Consider the following 16,780-nt stretch of genomic DNA (forward strand, 5'->3'; position numbering starts at 1 on the left):
CCTAACTCCTGCTTGTTGTCTCTGTACTCCCGCTTGTGAGTTTGTGGTCCACTCGCTACTTCACTGCAAGTACCCTGTGGGTATCTGGCTCTGCCTTTTCCTTCCTGTCTGTTCCGTGTGAACAGAGCCCTGTCCCCCCTGCTCTGCCTTGCACACCGCTCCGGCGGTTCTAGCCTGCTCTGCCTTGCTCACTGCTCCGGCAGCCTTGCTCCGCTCTGACCCTTTTGCTCGCTGCTCCGGCAGCCTTGCTCCGCTCCGACCCTTTTGCTCACTGCTCCGGCAGCCTTGCTCCGCTCTGACCCTTTTGCTTGCTGCTCCGGCAGCTTTGCTCCGCTCTGACCCTTTTGCTCACTGCTCCGGCAGTCTTGCTCTACTCTTGCTCACCGCTCCAGGCGGCCTCGTCCTGCTCTACTATTGCTCAACGCTCCAGGCGGTCTCGTCCTGCTCTGCTCTTGCTCACCGCTCCAGGCGGTCTCGTCCTGCTCTGCTCTTGCTCACCGCTCCAGGCGGTCTCGTCCTACTCTGCTCTTGCTCACCGCTCCAGGCGGTCTCGTCCTGCTTTGCTCTTGCTCACCGCTCCAGGCTGTCTCGTCCTGCTCTGCTCTTGCTCACCGCTCCAGGCGGCCTCGTCCTGCTCTGCTCTTGCTCACCGCTCCAGGCGGCCTCATCCTGCTCTGCTCTTGCTCACCGCTCCAGGCGGCCTTGTCCTGCTCTGCTCTTGCTCACCGCTCCAGGCGGCCTCGTCCTGCTCTGCTCTTTGCTCACCGCTCCAGGCGGTCTCGTCCTGCTCTGCTCTTGCTCACCGGTCCGGGCGGTCTCGTCCTGCTCTGCTCTTGCTCACCGCTCCGGGCGGTCTCGTCCTGCTCTGCTCTTGCTCACCGCTCCGGGCGGTCTCATCCTGCTCTGCTCTTGCTCACCGCTCTGGGCGGTCTCGTCCTGCTCTGCTCTTGCTCACCGCTCCGGGCGGTCTCGTCCTGCTCTGCTCTTGCTCACCGCTCCGGGCGGTCTCGTCCTGCTCTGCTCTTGCTCACCGCTCCGGGCGGTCTCGTCCTGCTCTGCTCTTGCTCACCGCTCCGGGCGGTCTCGTCCTGCTCTGCTCTTGCTCACCGCTCCGGGCGGTCTCGTCCTGCCCTGCTCTCGCTCACCTCTCTGGGCGGCCTCACTCTGCTGTGTTTGTCCGCCACATCTGTGGTTCTGTTCCAGAGTCCCAGTGTGTACTGTGACCTATCCCGCCTGTGTTCCTACCTGCTAGTGCCTTCCTGTCTGCACTCTAGCCGTGCTTGCCTGTACCCCCCTGCCTGCATACCCGCCTGCCTGCATACCAGTCGTGCCCCCCTATTCCCACCAGTCTGTGTGCCAGCCTAACCAGTCTGTTCCTGTATTCCCCTGTGTGGGTCAACAGCCGTGTCCGGGGTCTGTCCTGGAGTAGCACCTGGTCCCTCTCCTCGGTTCCTCCTTGGTGCACTGGCGTCGTATGCCGTCGTGCGACCCTGGTCGGATCGGGTGAATACCTAGTTACGCCCCTCCAGGCATTCACTCTCCGGCACGGTCCAGTGGAATCACACGCACACGCCGCTCAGCCCGGGCATGTGCATTACAGTGAGTGAGGCCAGAGCGAGAGCAGGCCGGAGCCAAGGCAAGAGTAGGCTGGAGCCAAGGCAAGGGCAGGCCAGAGAGAGAGCAGGCCGGAGCCAGGCCAGGGCAGGCCGGAGCCATGGCGAGGGCAGGCCAGAGCCAGAGCGAGAGCAGGCCAGAGCCAAGGTGAGGGCACGCCAGAGCGAGAGCAGGTCAGAGCCAGAGCGAGAGCAGGCCGGAGCCAGGGCGAGGGCAGGCCAGAGCTTGAGTAGGCCAGAGCCAAAGCAAGGGCAGGCCAGAGCCAGAGCGAGAGAAGGCCGGAGCCAAGCCAAGGGCAGGCCGGAATCAGGGCGAGGGCAGGCCGGAGCCAGAGCAAGGGCAGGCCGGAGCCAGAGCAAGGGCAGGCTGTTTCAGGGCGAGGGCAGGCCGGAGCCAGAGCGAAAGTAGGCTGGAGCCAGGGCGAGAGCAGGCCGGAGCCAAGGTGAGGGTAGGACAGAGCCAGAGCGAGAGCAAGCCGGAGCAAGGATGAAGGCAGGCGGTAGCCAGGGCGAGGGCAGGCCAGAGTCAGAGCGAGAGCATGCCGGAGCCAGGGCGAGGGAAGGCCAGAGCGAGAGCAGGTCAGAGCCAAGGCGAGAGCAGGCCGGAGCCAGAGCAAGGGCAGGCTAGAGTCAGGGCGAGGGTATGCCGGAGCCAGAGCGAGAGCCGGCCGGAGCTAAGGCAGGAACAGGCCGGAGCCAAGGCGAGGGTAGGCCAGAGCCAGAGTGAAAGCAGGCCGGAGCCAGGACTAGGGCAGGCCAGAGCGAGAGCAGGCCAGAGCCAAGGCGAGAGAGGGCAGGCCAGAGCCAGAGCGATAGCAGGCCAGAGCGAGAGCAGTCCGGAGCCAGAGCGAGAGCAGGCCTGAGCCAGAGCGAGAGCAGGCCTGAGCCAGAGCGAGAGCAGGCTGGAGCCAAGGCGAAGGCAGGCCAGAACAAGAGCGAGAGCAGGCCGGAGCCAGGGCAAGGGCAGGCCAGAGCCAAGGCATGGGCAGGCCAGAGGAAGAGCAGGCCGGAGCCAAGGCATGGGCAGGCCAGAGCCAGAGCGAGAACGGGTCGGAGCCAGGGCGAGAGCAGGCCCCGGCCAATGCGAGGGCAGGCCGGAGTCAGGGCGGCCTGCAGAGGGGCAGGCCGGAGTCAGGGCTGCCTGCAGAGGGGCAGGCCGGAGTCAGGGCGAGGGCAGGCCGGAGCCAGATCGAGAGCAGGCCGGAGTCAAGGCGAGGGTAGGCCAGAGCCAAGGCAAGGGCAGGCTGGAACCAGGGCGAGAGCAGGCCGGAGACAGGGCGAAGCCAGAGCAAGAGCCGGCCAGAGCAAGAGCCGGCCAGAGCAAGAGCCGGCCAGAGCAAGAGCCGGCCAGAGCAAGAGCAGGCCAGAGCAAGAGCAGGCCGGATCCAGGGCGAGGGCAGACCAGAGCAAGAGCAGGCCGGAGCCAGGGCGAGGGCAGGCCATTACCAGAGCAAGAGCAGTCCGAAGGCAAGGCAAGGGCAGGCTAGACAGAGCCAGAGCGAGAGCAGGCCGGAGCCAAGGCGAGGGCTGGCCGAAGCAGATGTCATTGTGTGATGTCTGTTTGTATGTGTGTGTGTGTGGGCAGATATCATTGTGTCATGTCTGTTTATATGTATTTTTGTGTTTCAAATGTGTTTATGCGTGTATGTATATGTCTGTATATGTTTGTGTGTGTACGTAACTGCGTGCGGCCTCCTGCTGAGTATAGTTGGCTCCGTGCGGCCTCCTGCTGTATCTGGGGGCGGGGCGCCGTGCGGCCCCCTGCTGTGTACAGATGGCTACGTGCGGCCCCCCCGCTGTGTACAGATGGCTACGTGCGGCCCCCCGCTGTCTATAGATGGCTACGTGTGGCCCCCCGCTGTGTATAGATGGCTACGTGCGGCCCCCCGCTATGTATAGATGGCGCCGTGCGGCCCCCCGCCGTGTATTGATGGCGCCGTGCGGCCCCCTGCTGTGTAGAGATGGCTACGTGCGGCCTCCCGCTGAGTATAGATGGCGCTGTGCGGCCTCCTGCTGTCTCTGGGGGGGGCGCCGTGCGGCCTCCCGCTGTGTATAGATGGCTACGTGCGGCCTCCCGCTGAGTATAGATGGCGCTGTGCGGCTTCCTGCTGTCTCTGGGGGGGTGTCGTGCGGCCTCCCGCTGTGTATAGATGGCTATGTGCGGCCTCCCGCTGAGTATAGATGGCGCCGTGCGGCTCCCCGCTGTGTATAGATGGCTACGTGCGGCCTCCCGCTGAGTATTGATTGCGCTGTGCGGCCTCCTGCTGTCTCTGGGGGGGGCGCCGTGCGGCCTCCCGCTGTGTATAGATGGCTACGTGCGGCCTCCCGCTGAGTATAGATTGCGCTGTGCGGCCTCCTGCTGTCTCTGGGGGGGGCGCCGTGCGGCCTCCCGCTGTGTATAGATGGCTACGTGCGGCCTCCCGCTGAGTATAGATTGCGCTGTGCGGCTTCCTGCTGTCTCTGGGGGGGTGCCGTGCGGCCTCCCGCTGTGTATAGATGGCTATGTGCGGCCTCCCGCTGAGTATAGATGGCGCCGTGCGGCTCCCCGCTGTGTATAGATGGCTACGTGCGGCCTCCCGCTGAGTATAGATTGCGCTGTGCGGCCTCCTGCTGTCTCTGGGGGGGGCGCCGTGCGGCCTCCCGCTGTGTATAGATGGCTACGTGCGGCCTCCCGCTGAGTATAGATTGCGCTGTGCGGCCTCCTGCTGTCTCTGGGGGGGGCGCCGTGCGGCCTCCCGCTGTGTATAGATGGCTACGTGCGGCCTCCCGCTGAGTATAGATGGCGCTGTGCGGCCTCCTGCTGTCTCTGGGGGGGGCGCCATGAGGCCTACCGCTGTGTATAGATGGCTACGTGCGGCCTCCCGCTGAGTATAGATGCCGCTGTGCGGCCTCCTGCTGTCTCTGGTGGGGGCGCCGTGCGGCATCTATACTCAGCAGGAGGCCGCTCGTAGCCATCTATACACGTATACTCAGCAGGAGGCCGCACGGCGCCATCTATACACAGCGGGAGGCTGCACGGCGCCATCTATACACAGCGGGAGGCCGCACGGCGCCATCTATACACAGCGGGAGGCCGCACGGCGCCATCTATAAACAGCGGGAGGCCGCACGGCGCCATCTATACACCGCGGGAGTCTCAGTGCTTTGCAAGAGCAGTCAATAAATTCTGCTTGACTAATTCTGAGCACCATAAAGTCTGGTTCGCTTCTAACCTGCTGTCTTCATTTTCAGCTTGCTGAATTCTATCTCATTTACTGTCATTCGAGACGATGCCTTTGCTGGTCTCTTTCACCTTGAATACCTGTAAGTGCTCCACTTAATGTCATATTTTTGATTCTGTTCTTCTTCATCTACTGGCATGTGCAATTGTATGAGCAAGTATTCATATGAATTTATGATCTACTTAAACCTTCGAGGACCTTAAATTTTATTCAGTCAAATTTTTTTCCAGTTTAAAACTATGGGACATATATGTGCCTTGGTCCTCAAAGGGTTTTTAAAGGGGCTGCAAACATAAATACGAAAAAAATAATTCAATTAGTGCTTTTTGTGTTCATTTAATTTTTATTTGAAGTCCATTTTTTATATATACCTTAAAATTAAGCCCTACCCCATGGAATGAAGCCCTACCTACATGACATCTGAGAGCTACATGGATCCCGCTTGTGAGGTGCCTGTCCGTCACTACTATTCAGTTTTAGGATCCACTCACTAAGCCATATATTCTCTCATGCAAGAGAATAGGGCCAATTATGCTAATGACACTCGGCTCAAACTCTGTCGGAGCTTCAACTGAGTGTGATCCGATTCTCTCGCAGCACAGATATGGAGAAGATGGAGAACTTACATAGTTAGTAAAGCCGAATAAAGACTTGCGTCCATCAAGTTCGACCTTTTAGTTCTGTAATTGCTAAAGTTGATCCAGAGGAGGGCAAAAACCCCAAATGATTTAGCCAATCTTCACCTGAGGAAAAATTCCCTCCCGACTCTGAAACCAGCAGTCAGAATAAATCCCTGTATCAACCTACTATTTTATTCTATTTTTAAGTATATGCAGAAATCTGCCTGGTATCTAGAAAAGCATCCAGTCCCCGCTTGAACTGGTTTAGTGAATCCGACATTACCGTCTCCTCACTCAGTGAATTCCATATTCTCACTGCTCTTACCGTAAAGAACCCCTTCCTATGCTGGTGCTGAAACCTTTTCTCTTCCAGTCTTAGTGAGTGCCCTCTTGTTACCGTAATATCCCTCCTTTTGAACAAATCCCGGGCAAGGTCTCTATACTGTCCCCTAACATATTTGTACACATTTATTATGTCCCCCCTCAACCTTCTCTTTTCCAGGCTGAATAGTCGTAGTTTTGCCAACCTCTCTGGGTATTGCAGTCCCTCCATTCCCCTTATTAATTTTGTTGCCCTCCTTTGTACCTTTTCAAGCTCATTTATATCCTTTCTATATATTGGGGCCCATAACTGAGCACAGTATTCCAAGTGTGGTCTGACCAGTGCTTTGTACAGTGGAAGAACAATGTTCTCATCCTTTGCAGCTATACCTCTTCTGATACATCCCATTACCCTGTTTGCCCTTACAGCAGCGGCCTGACTTTGGGCACTCCAATTTAGTTTGCTATCAATCAAGATGCCCAAGTCCTTCTCCATCTCTGAATTCCCCAATGGTTTCCCATTCAGTGAGTACTGGTGACTTCCATTTTTCCTTCCCATATGTATGACCTTACATTTCTCCTTGTTAAACCTCATTTGCCATTTAATGCTCCACCTACCCAGCTTATCCAAATCCCTCTGTAGGTCTTCACTATCCTCTTTTGTATTAATTGTTTTACATAACTTTGTGTCATCTGCAAATATTGATATTTTACTATTTATCCCATTGACTATGTCGTTAATAAAGATATTAAATAACATTGGGCCTAGTACAGACCCCTGTGGTACGCCACTAGTGACGCTTACCCAATCTGAGTATATTCCATTTATAACCACCCTCTGCCTTCTATCCTTTAGCCAGTTAGCTACCCACTTGCAGACATTTTCCCCCAGCCCCATCATTCTCATTTTGTATACCAACCTATTATGTGGCACGCTATCGAACGCTTTTGAGAAGTCGAGATACACGACATCCACTGGTTCCCCCTGATCTACTCGAGAGCTAACCTCCTTGTAGAAGTCAATCAGGTTAGTTTGGCAGGAGCGATTCCTCATGAATCCATGTTGGTTCGGGGTTAATAGATTATTAGCATCAAGATGCTCCATGATTGCCTCATTAATAAAGCCTTCAAAAATTTTGCCCACAACGGACGTCAGACTCACCGGCCGATAGTTTCCGGTGTTACTTTTTGCTCCCTTTTTGAATATTGGCACTACATTCGCCTGTCGCCAATCAAGTGGTACAGACCCAGTCTCAACAGAGTCCTTAAATATAAGATATAACGGTCTGTCTATCACATTACTTAGTTCCCTTAGTACCCGTGGGTGTATGCCATCAGGTCCTGGTGATTTGTTTATTTTAATGTTACTGAGGCGTTTCTGTACCCCAGCTTGGGTTAGATTTGTCATACTTAGTGGAGGATTAAGTTTGTCACTTCTCATTTCGCCTGTTAGTTCTTTTTCCTTTGTGAAAGTTGACGAAAAAAATTTATTTAATAGATTAGCTTTATCCTTATCTTTCTCTATGATTTTGCCTTCATCACTTTTTATCGGTCCAATATTATTCGATTTAATCCTTTTACTATTTATATACGTAAAGAACAGTTTGGGATTTGATCTACTTTCCCTAGCAATACGTCTCTCTGTTTCCTCCTTTGCTATTTTTATTTGTTTTTTGCAGGTTCTCGTTTTTTCCTTGTAACACATTAGTGCCTCCTTGCTGTTTTCCTGTTTTAATCTCTTGAATGCCTCTTTTTTGCTATTTAACGCCCCTTTTACGTTCTTATTCAACCATATTGGTTTCCTCTTATTTCTGGCCCTTTTATTCCCATACGGTATATACCTCTCGCACTGAGTATTCAGAATTCTTTTGAAGGTTTCCCATTTACTATTCGTATTTCCTTGATTAAGAACTTTGTCCCAGTCAATAAGTTGAAGGTTTTCTTTCAGCTGATCAAACTTCGCCCTCCTAAAGTTTAATGTTTTAGTTGTTCCCTTATTGATAACCCTACTGAAGGGCATTTTGAAATTGATAATATTATGATCGCTATTACCTAGGTGCCCCCCTATCTGTACCTCAGTTATTCTATCAGGCCTATTAGTCAATATTAAGTCCAACACTGCCTTCCCTCTCGTTGGTTCCTGCACTAGTTGGGAGAGATAATTATCCTTGATATTTGTCAAGAACCTTTTTTCCTTTCTGCTATCTACAGGTTTCTGTTTCCCAGTCAATATCCGGGTAGTTGAAGTCCCCCATTACAATCACCTCATTATGTTTTGCTACTTTGTCTATTTGTCCTAATAGCAGTTTCTCATTCTCCTCTGTTATATTAGGTGGCTTATAGCAGACCCCCAGTAATATTTTATTATTATTTTTTGCCCCCTCTATCTCTACCCACATGGACTCGACCCCCTCTTCTCCCTCTCCTATATCTTCCCTTAGTCTGGGCTTTAGACGTGACCTTACATATAAGCAGACTCCTCCGCCCTTCCCCTGTTTCCGGTCCCTTCTAAATAAACTATAATCTGTTAAATTTACCGCCCAGTCGTAGCTATCGTCTAGCCAAGTCTCTGTTATACCTACGATGTCATACCTCTCCTCCGATATAAGCGCCCGCAGCTCATCTGCCTTATTGGTCAGGCTTCTTGCGTTGGTCAGCATGCAAGATAAAACTTTGGGGTTATTTAGCATCCTATTCTTCTCTAACGATCTAACTGTACTATCCCCACCCCCCTCTCCACCCTCATTATATTCACTTCTCCCCTTCCCCCTTGCTTGCCTCACATCCCACCTATTTCCTTGGTTTCCCCCCCCCGTCTCTAGTTTAAAAACTCCTCCAACCTATTAGCCATCTACTTCCCCAGCACCGCTGCACCCTCCCCATTGAGGTGCAGCCCGTCCCTACGGTAGAGCCTGTAGCCGACAGCGAAGTCGGCCCAGTTCTCCATGAACCCAAACCCTTCTGCCTTGCACCAACTCTTTAGCCACTTATTCACCTCCCTAACCTCCCGTTGGCGCTCCTGTGTGGCTCGCGGGATTGGTAGTATTTCTGAGAAAACTACCTTGGAGGTCCTTGCCCTAAGCTTCCTACCTAGATCCCTGAAATCATTTTTAAGGACCCTCCATCTACCACTCACTTTGTCATTGGTGCCAATGTGGACCATGACCGCTGGGTCTTCGCCAGCCCCACCCAGTAACCTGTCAACCCGATCCGCGATGTGCCGGACTCGAGCGCCAGGGAGGCAGCACACCGTTCGGGGATCCCGGTCTTTGTGACAGATTGCCCTGTCTGTCCCCCTAATAATAGAGTCACCCACTACCAGGACCTGTCTAGCCTGCCCTACACTTCCCCCCTCCCCCTCATTACTGGAGCATACACTCCCCCGGCGGTCAGAGGATCTGTCGTGCTCCAATAATGCCGGTTCTGAACCAGCCTTCCTATACTTCTTCCCTCTATCCCTTCTAACTGTTACCCAGCTCCCTGCCTGTTCAGCCTGCGCTTCCCCACTAAGCTCCACCCCCAGTGTTGACCCATTGAGTATCTGCTCGGTGAGCAGCAAACTCCGTTCCATGTTGTCGATGCTCCTCAGTACCGCTATCTGAGCACTTAGATCCAGGATTTGGGCTTCCAAGTGCACGATATGCTCACATCTCTCGCAGCAGTATGGATCCCTGAGCGGTAGCTCAGGGAATGCATACATTGCGCAAGATGTACACTGCACGGCTCCGGCCTACATGGACGTCATTCTAAATATGGGGATACAGTCAGTATATATGTACAAGTACAAAACACAATTATTTATATATAGGTGTATGGACGGGGATCAATTAGGGATGTGCAAGTGTATCGATTAGATATCGGCGCGGGATCAGTTAAGTATGGACGGGGGATCAATTAAGTATCAATTAAGTATGGACGGGGGATCAGCTGAGTGGGTCAGGTGGATTAATTAAGTATGGACAGTGTGTCAATTAACTATGGACTGGGATCAATAAGTATGGACTGGGGAAATAATTAATTGTGGACTAGGGAATCAATCAATTAATTATGGACAGGGGGTTTAATTAAATAGGATGGGGGGTAAAGCAAATAAATAGGTATGGACGGTGGGTCAATTAACTAAGGACTGGGGATCAATAAGTATCAATAATATCAATAAATATGGACTGGGGAAATAATTAATTGTGGTCTGGGGAATCAATCAATTAATTATGGACAGGGGTTAATTAAATATGGTGGGGGATAAGGCAAATAGATAGGGACTGGGGATGAGTAAAACTGTACAAGGGGAATCTATTAAATAGGACAAGGGGGATCAATCAATTATGGGCTGGGGGGTCAATCATTTAAATGTGGTCAGGGGGATCACTTTAATATGGACGGGGGGTGGTCGGGGATCAATTAAATGAGGACGGGGGGTCAATTTAATGTGGTCAGAGGGATCAGTTAAATATGGACGGGGGTGTTCAGGGGAATCAATTTAAATATAGACGGGGTGATCAATTAAATATGGACGGGGGGGTAATCAATTAAATATGGACTAGGGAATACAATACAATTACAATACAGATACAAATACAATACAGTACAGTACACACTTGGGTTCAGTAGGGCCGCTTATCGCGGCCTCCTGCCCCTCACTCACTTCCTCTAGGAACGCTGCACGCTATCACAGCGTGCTTGTCCCTCCGGTCGCCTCTTACCGGTCCTCCTGATCACCTCCTGGTCACCACCACCTGGCACCCTCCGCTGGCCGGCACTGCACGCTGCCACAGCGCTCTCTTGCGCTCGTCCCTCCGGTCGCCTCCTACTGGTCCTCCCGGTCCGCTCGGTCACCTCCGCCTGGCTCTCCTCCCTTCCCAGGAGCTCTCTCCACACACAGCACAACTCTTGCAGCACACGGCAGGCTCCATCTCCAAAAGATGGAGACTTTCTCCATCTTTTCCATAGTCTCTGTGAGTGTTCATCAGACTGCACTTGGATGACATCCGAGTGCAGTCCAATGTTTTACGTGCACCCATAGACTTGTATGGGTGCACATGGTCCGAATATCGAATGAGATTATTTTCTCATGCCAATAATCGCACTGTCCCATAGTATAACATAGGGCCGAGTCCTATCCGATAAAACATCACATAGCATTCGGCCTTGTTATACGACAGTGTGAGCGAGCCCTTAGAGTCAAGGAATATTTACATGCAGATGATGATATTACTCTCCAAGTGTATATTTTTTTAGGCGAGTTCATAGTAAATGCTTTGCCTTTTTGACAAGTGATCAACTAAAGAACAAGAAAGATTTAGGACCTCCCCTATAGAGAAACGGAAAATAGTTTGGAGGACTTGCATGTCCTTTTTTATTTATTATGAGAAAATCATAAAAGATCCCGTTTTTTCACCATGCTGTGACTTTCTGCTGAGGGAGAGGGAGAGAGCTGCCCTATTCAGAGTCTGCAATAAGACCTGCTGACAAAAGTGTTGAAGATACAGTCTAATGTGAATTAACAATGAAAAAAAGTTAATTTCACAATTGGCTTGTATTTTGTTTAATACAAACTTTTTTATGGTTTCAGCTCCTTTAAAGGGAATCTGTCATCAGGTTTTTGCCACCTAATCTGAGAGCAGCATAATGTAGGGTTAGAGGCACTGATTCCAGTAATGTGTCACTTACTGGGCTGCTTAGTTTAGTTTTGATAAAATCATTGATTTGTCAGAAGGTAATTATCACTAGATGACTAGTAAGTTCTGTAGGACCCCACCCCCATCACTGATCAGTAGATTTCTGTGTACACTGAGCATGGGCAGAAAGCTGCCAATCAGTGGTGTGGGTGGGGCTATACAGAGCGCAGCATTCAGAGAGCTGCTAGATCTGCAGCAGATAAAATGGTGATTTTCTCAAAATGACAACAAGCAGCTGAAAAAGTGACACATCGCTGGAATCAGGGTATCTGCCCCTATATTGTGCTGCTCTCAGATGAGGCAGCACAATTAATATTGTGCCAAATTAATTTCCCGTGAACTATCACATGATCTATCACAGGGAATCATGTGACATGTCACGTGATAAATCAGGTGGGGGGAGGGGCGCCTTCTAAACTGCCCGGGGCCCTTGCTACTCTTAATCCACCCCTGATACCATCTGATGTCTGTATAACAGTATGTCCTATATCCCATCACATATTATCCTGTATACTGGATGTCATATACTGTGCACAGACATCAGATGGTGCAGAGGAGAAGAAGTGACTGGTGTAATATCTAATGGCTGTACTCAAGGTGTAATGTGCACTAGTTACATATTAGCCTGTAGGTGGTATAATATATATACTATAGGCCCAGACATCCCATATTATATACAGGATAATAGGAGGCGGGTATAATATCCAGAGCTAACAAGCCTCCCCTATTCCCTGGGCCTGTCCCGATTTGAGGGCCCAGTGGTTGTGCCCGCTGTGTGTGTGATGTCTGTGTGATGGTTGTGCCCGCTGTGTGTTATGATGTCTGTGTGATGGTTGTGCCCGCTGTGTGTGTGATGTCTGTGTGATGGTTGTGCCCGCTGTGTGTATGATGTCTGTGTGATGGTTGTGCCCGCTGTGTGTATGATGTCTGTGTGATGGTTGTGCTCGCTGTGTGTATGATGTCTGTGTGATGGTTGTGCCCGCTGTGTGTATGATGTCTGTGTGATGGTTGTGTCCGCTGTGTGTATGATGTCTGTGTGATGGTTGTGCCCGCTGTGTGTGTGATGTCTGTGTGATGGTTGTGCCCGCTGTGTGTATGATGTCTGTGTGATGGTTGTGCCCGCTGTGTGTATGATGTCTGTGTGATGGTTGTGCCCGCTGTGTGTATGATGTCTGTGTGATGGTTGTGCCCGCTGTGTGTATGATGTCCGTGTGATGGTTGTGCCCGCTGTGTGTATGATGTCTGTGTGATGGTTGTGCCCGCTGTGTGTATGATGTCTGTGTGATGGTTGTGCCCGCTGTGTGTATGATGTCTGTGTGATGGTTGTGTATGATGTCTGTGTGATGGTTGTGCCCGCTGTGTGTATGATGTCTGTGTGATGGTTGTGCCCGCTGTGTGTATGATGTCTGTGTGATGGTTGTGCCCGCTGTGTGTATGATGTCTGTGTGATGGTTGTGCCCGCTGTGTGTATGATGTCCGTGTGATGGTTGTGCCCGCTGTGTGTATGATGTCTGTGTGATGGTTGTGCCCGCTGTGTGTATGATGTCTGTGTGATGGTTGTGCCCGCTGTGTGTATGATGTCTGTGTGATGGTTGTGCCCGCTGTGTGTATGATGTCTGTGTGATGGTTGTGCCCGCTGTGTGTATGATGTGTGTGGGATGGTTGTGCCCGCTGTGTGTATGATGTCTGTCTGATGGTTGTGCCCGCTGTGTGTATGATGTCTGTGATTTTTAACATAGCGCTTTGAAATAGGCAGGGGTGGGAGATTAATTTTCCCAAGGGGCCACGTGAGAGACCGTGACTGTTGTGGAGCCCGAACCAATAGGTTCAAATTAATTCAGCTCAATATTAATATTATCATATTAATTATATATTTTTGGATATTTATATTATCACTTAATATTGAGCAGATTTAAGTATGCTGACATCCCCCTATATACAGTATGAGCCCCCACACAACCCCGTACATACAGTATTAGCACACGCCACCCCTACCTACGGTATGAGCCCTCGCATAGCCCCCAATATACAGTAAGAGCCACCACAAGAAAGCCAGATGTCGTATAATGAATCTACATAAAGATGAGAAAGTTCTGGCGGCTCCGACTGTGAATGAGGGAACAAAAAATAACCCTCAGGTCCCAACAAGAGATGAGCCGGACTCACAGATGAGGCCGCACTGCCCGGAAGATAAGAGACTCATGGCCTCCAGTCCAGCCGCCAGGTAGCACTGACCCGGACCCCCGACTGGAGGCCCCGGAATCCATCTGCTCATCTCTAGTCCCAGCTGCCCTGGATACAGTGGACAGTCCTGGATTTGGGTCTGGGCCTTGCAGTCTCGGCCGTCTGCTGAATTTCCCTCACTACCAGCGCCCCTCTGACAACTCCTCCTGCCGAGCGAGAAAGATAATGGTAAATGGGCGTGGATTGGGGTGTGACCAGGGGCGAGGCCAAAATTTGCCGCACATAGCCTCTTTCTGTCCCCCTTTCTGTTCTTCAAGAGTTGAGAGGTATGAATATGTGATGTCTGTATCCCAGTATATCGCTTACCATCACATATTATGCTGTATACTGGATGTGATGGACTTTGATACAGGCATCCAATGTTATACAGAGGATAATCTGTCACTGGTGTAATATCTGATGTCTGTGCTCATAGTGTGGTATATAACTGTCACATGCTATTCTGTATGTAATATCTGATGTATGTAGTCATAATATATCTTATTCCAGTACAGATGAGCGAATTGATTCGCAGGACACTGGTCAAACAGTCCCGTCAGTAGTCTGTGGCCACCAGACCAGAGCCCCGCGAGCCTCCTCCCGCCTGCCGGCATCTCTGACTCCTCTTTTGATTATAGTCTTTGCATGATGTCATCTTTTTGGCGTGACACATACATGACATTGTGCCTGGCTACAAATCAAAGGCAGAGAAAGAGAATGGTGTCAGGTAGGAGGCTGTCAGGGCTCCTATCCAGCAGCCACTGAATATTCATCTGACCATTGGATCAGGGTCCTGCAAATGAAGTTGCTCATCTCTATTTATCAGTCATATATTCTCCTATGTATATTGTATTGTATGTGGTATAATATGTTCACTGTGTGCACAGACATCAGATGGGACACACATGATAATTAGTGACTCGTACATCATATACTATAATGTGGAGTTGACTTTTACATTGATGACTTGCTCGATCAAGTATGTAGGAAATAATACACAAAATAATAATTCATAGGTATCTATCTGGCAGACCTGTGCTTATGTGTGGCCACCTTTAAGCTGTGTGCCCACTATGCGTTTTTTAAGCGTTTCCGCAACGGCAATTCCGCTGCAGAAACGCTTAAAAAACGCTTGGTAGAAGGTCTGCTATGTTCCCCAATGATAATCCGCATCTGCTGTGCACATGCTGCGGAAATTTCCGCTGCGGATTATCAATGTGGAAAAATCCGCCGCACTACCAATGAGTGTAGAAAAGCACAGCGTACCTTGGATTACTTGCATTACACCTCTAACAACCTAAATCCGTTTTGTAGTGGTCAGACATTGTACATATTATGCTTATGTATTACCAGTTTTAAATGCTCACCTGAACTGGACCAAGTGCTGTCATTTTTCTCCACGGGCAGCACTTAGACAATACTTTTGTGTGAATATAGCCTATGAAGCAGCTGGTAATATACATGTTGAAGGGGTTTTCTGCGAACAAAAGTATATTTTAATCAATAGATCTTGGAATAATAATAAATTCCACAATTGGATGTGATATAATAATGTTCCTGTGCTGAGATAATGTTATAAATGTGCCCCTGCTGTGTACTGTGTAATGGCTGTGTCTGACTGTGCAGGAACATGGTCTGATCATACCACAGCTACTGGGCAGGGGAGGAAGCAAAAGAGTATATAGCATCGATTAAATCACTGCACACTCTAGTTTCAAGATGCAAACGATGGGTCAAAACGTTCATTTACTGTTGCATTATTCCCTGCACCTTAAATGTGTCTTATTGCATGTCTTCAAATAGACTTTAGTTTGCGTCATGAAACTAGAATGTGAGGTGATTTAATCTACGCCGATTCTGGGGATTCCACATCCCGTGTACCTGCACCTTGACCTACAGACTGTGTGCACGCTAATCATCTATATATAAAGAGAGTATATATACATTACAGCAGGGGATCACAGCTGAGTCTTTCTTTGAGCTAAAATATTGTTTAAAAACAGGCATTGAAATGTTTTACTCACAAAAAGAATCCTCTGTGATCCCCTGCTATCCTGCCTGTATCCTCTTTTTCTCCCCCCCTGCCCAGGAGATGTGGTATGATCAGAACATGTTCCTGCACGGTAAGACACAGCCATTACACAGTACACAGCAGGGGCACATTTATAAGATTATCTCAGCACAGGAGCATTATTATATCACATCCAATTGTGGAAATTATTATTACTCCAAGATCTATTGATTAAAATATACTATTGTTTGTGGGAAAACGACCTTTAAGGATGGGCCGCTACTCATGGACCACTGCTGTGTGCTTGCCCCCAGGCTAAAATTTGCCAGCCAGCCCCTGCTAGCAGTGATATTAGAATACACACTATACATGTTATTACATACAGCATCCTTTACCTATAAAAATTGTATATAATCTCTTCCACTTTTCTTTCCAGTGGGTGTAGTGACAAGATTATGGAGCAGTTGCCGGGACCAGTGCCGCCGCGAGCGACAACAGGGTAGGAAGAGTGGTGATGTGGCTCTTAAAAAGAAAGGCCATACCTATATTATGACCGGCTCCAGTTTTTGACCCTAGTCCTAGATTTTCACCCGTAAGTGGCTATCTTTTTCAGTTTTATTTGTTGTAATGGTTTGATTATTATTTTGCATATTAAAAATGCTTTTTTCTCTGTCATCCCTGACCTTACAGATCTGACTGGACCAAAAAGGGAAATACCTGTAGCCCGGAGGTGCTGGAAGCCAGAGAGGAATCTGAAATGGAGGCCGGAGCTGGGGGCCAGAAAGAAGAAGAGCCTGCGGAGAGCACCAGTACACCACAGCCCCTCGACACCTCCCCTCATGCACCAATAAGCCAGCATCGCTACCGCCCCACCATCACTGGCGTACGTGACATGGGAATACCTGTGAGTGATGACGATGAGAGTGTTTGTCTAAGCCTGGCCCGTTATTTCAGGCACGTTCCCTTTTTATTGAGGCTGCAGACCAGGGCTGCCCTCCAAATTGTTTCGTCTGCCGCTGCGCCACCAAATTCACCGATGGCCATCTTTTAATTCCTTGATAGGTGGCAACTTTCTGAGGACAACAAAACCCGG

The 16,780-nt window shown here is 50.2% G+C and overlaps 1 long non-coding RNA gene across 1 annotated transcript in view; it reads left to right on the top strand.

Moving 5' to 3' along the window:
• The window catches only part of LOC141184087 (uncharacterized), a 45,054-nt gene extending 28,502 nt beyond the window's left edge, over positions 1-16,552 (top strand). The window contains exons 2-4 of the long non-coding RNA XR_012258875.1: positions 4,845-4,916; positions 16,124-16,279; positions 16,378-16,552. This is a non-coding gene — a long non-coding RNA (uncharacterized lncRNA). The remainder of the gene's footprint in view (positions 1-4,844; positions 4,917-16,123; positions 16,280-16,377) is intronic.
• The last annotated feature ends 228 nt before the right edge of the window (positions 16,553-16,780 follow it).

The sequence above is a fragment of the Phyllobates terribilis genome, unplaced genomic scaffold (genome assembly GCF_046119375.1).
Source record: "Phyllobates terribilis strain yellow unplaced genomic scaffold, ASM4611937v1 Scaffold_40__1_contigs__length_11209783, whole genome shotgun sequence".
Lineage (NCBI taxonomy): Eukaryota > Metazoa > Chordata > Amphibia > Anura > Dendrobatidae > Phyllobates > Phyllobates terribilis.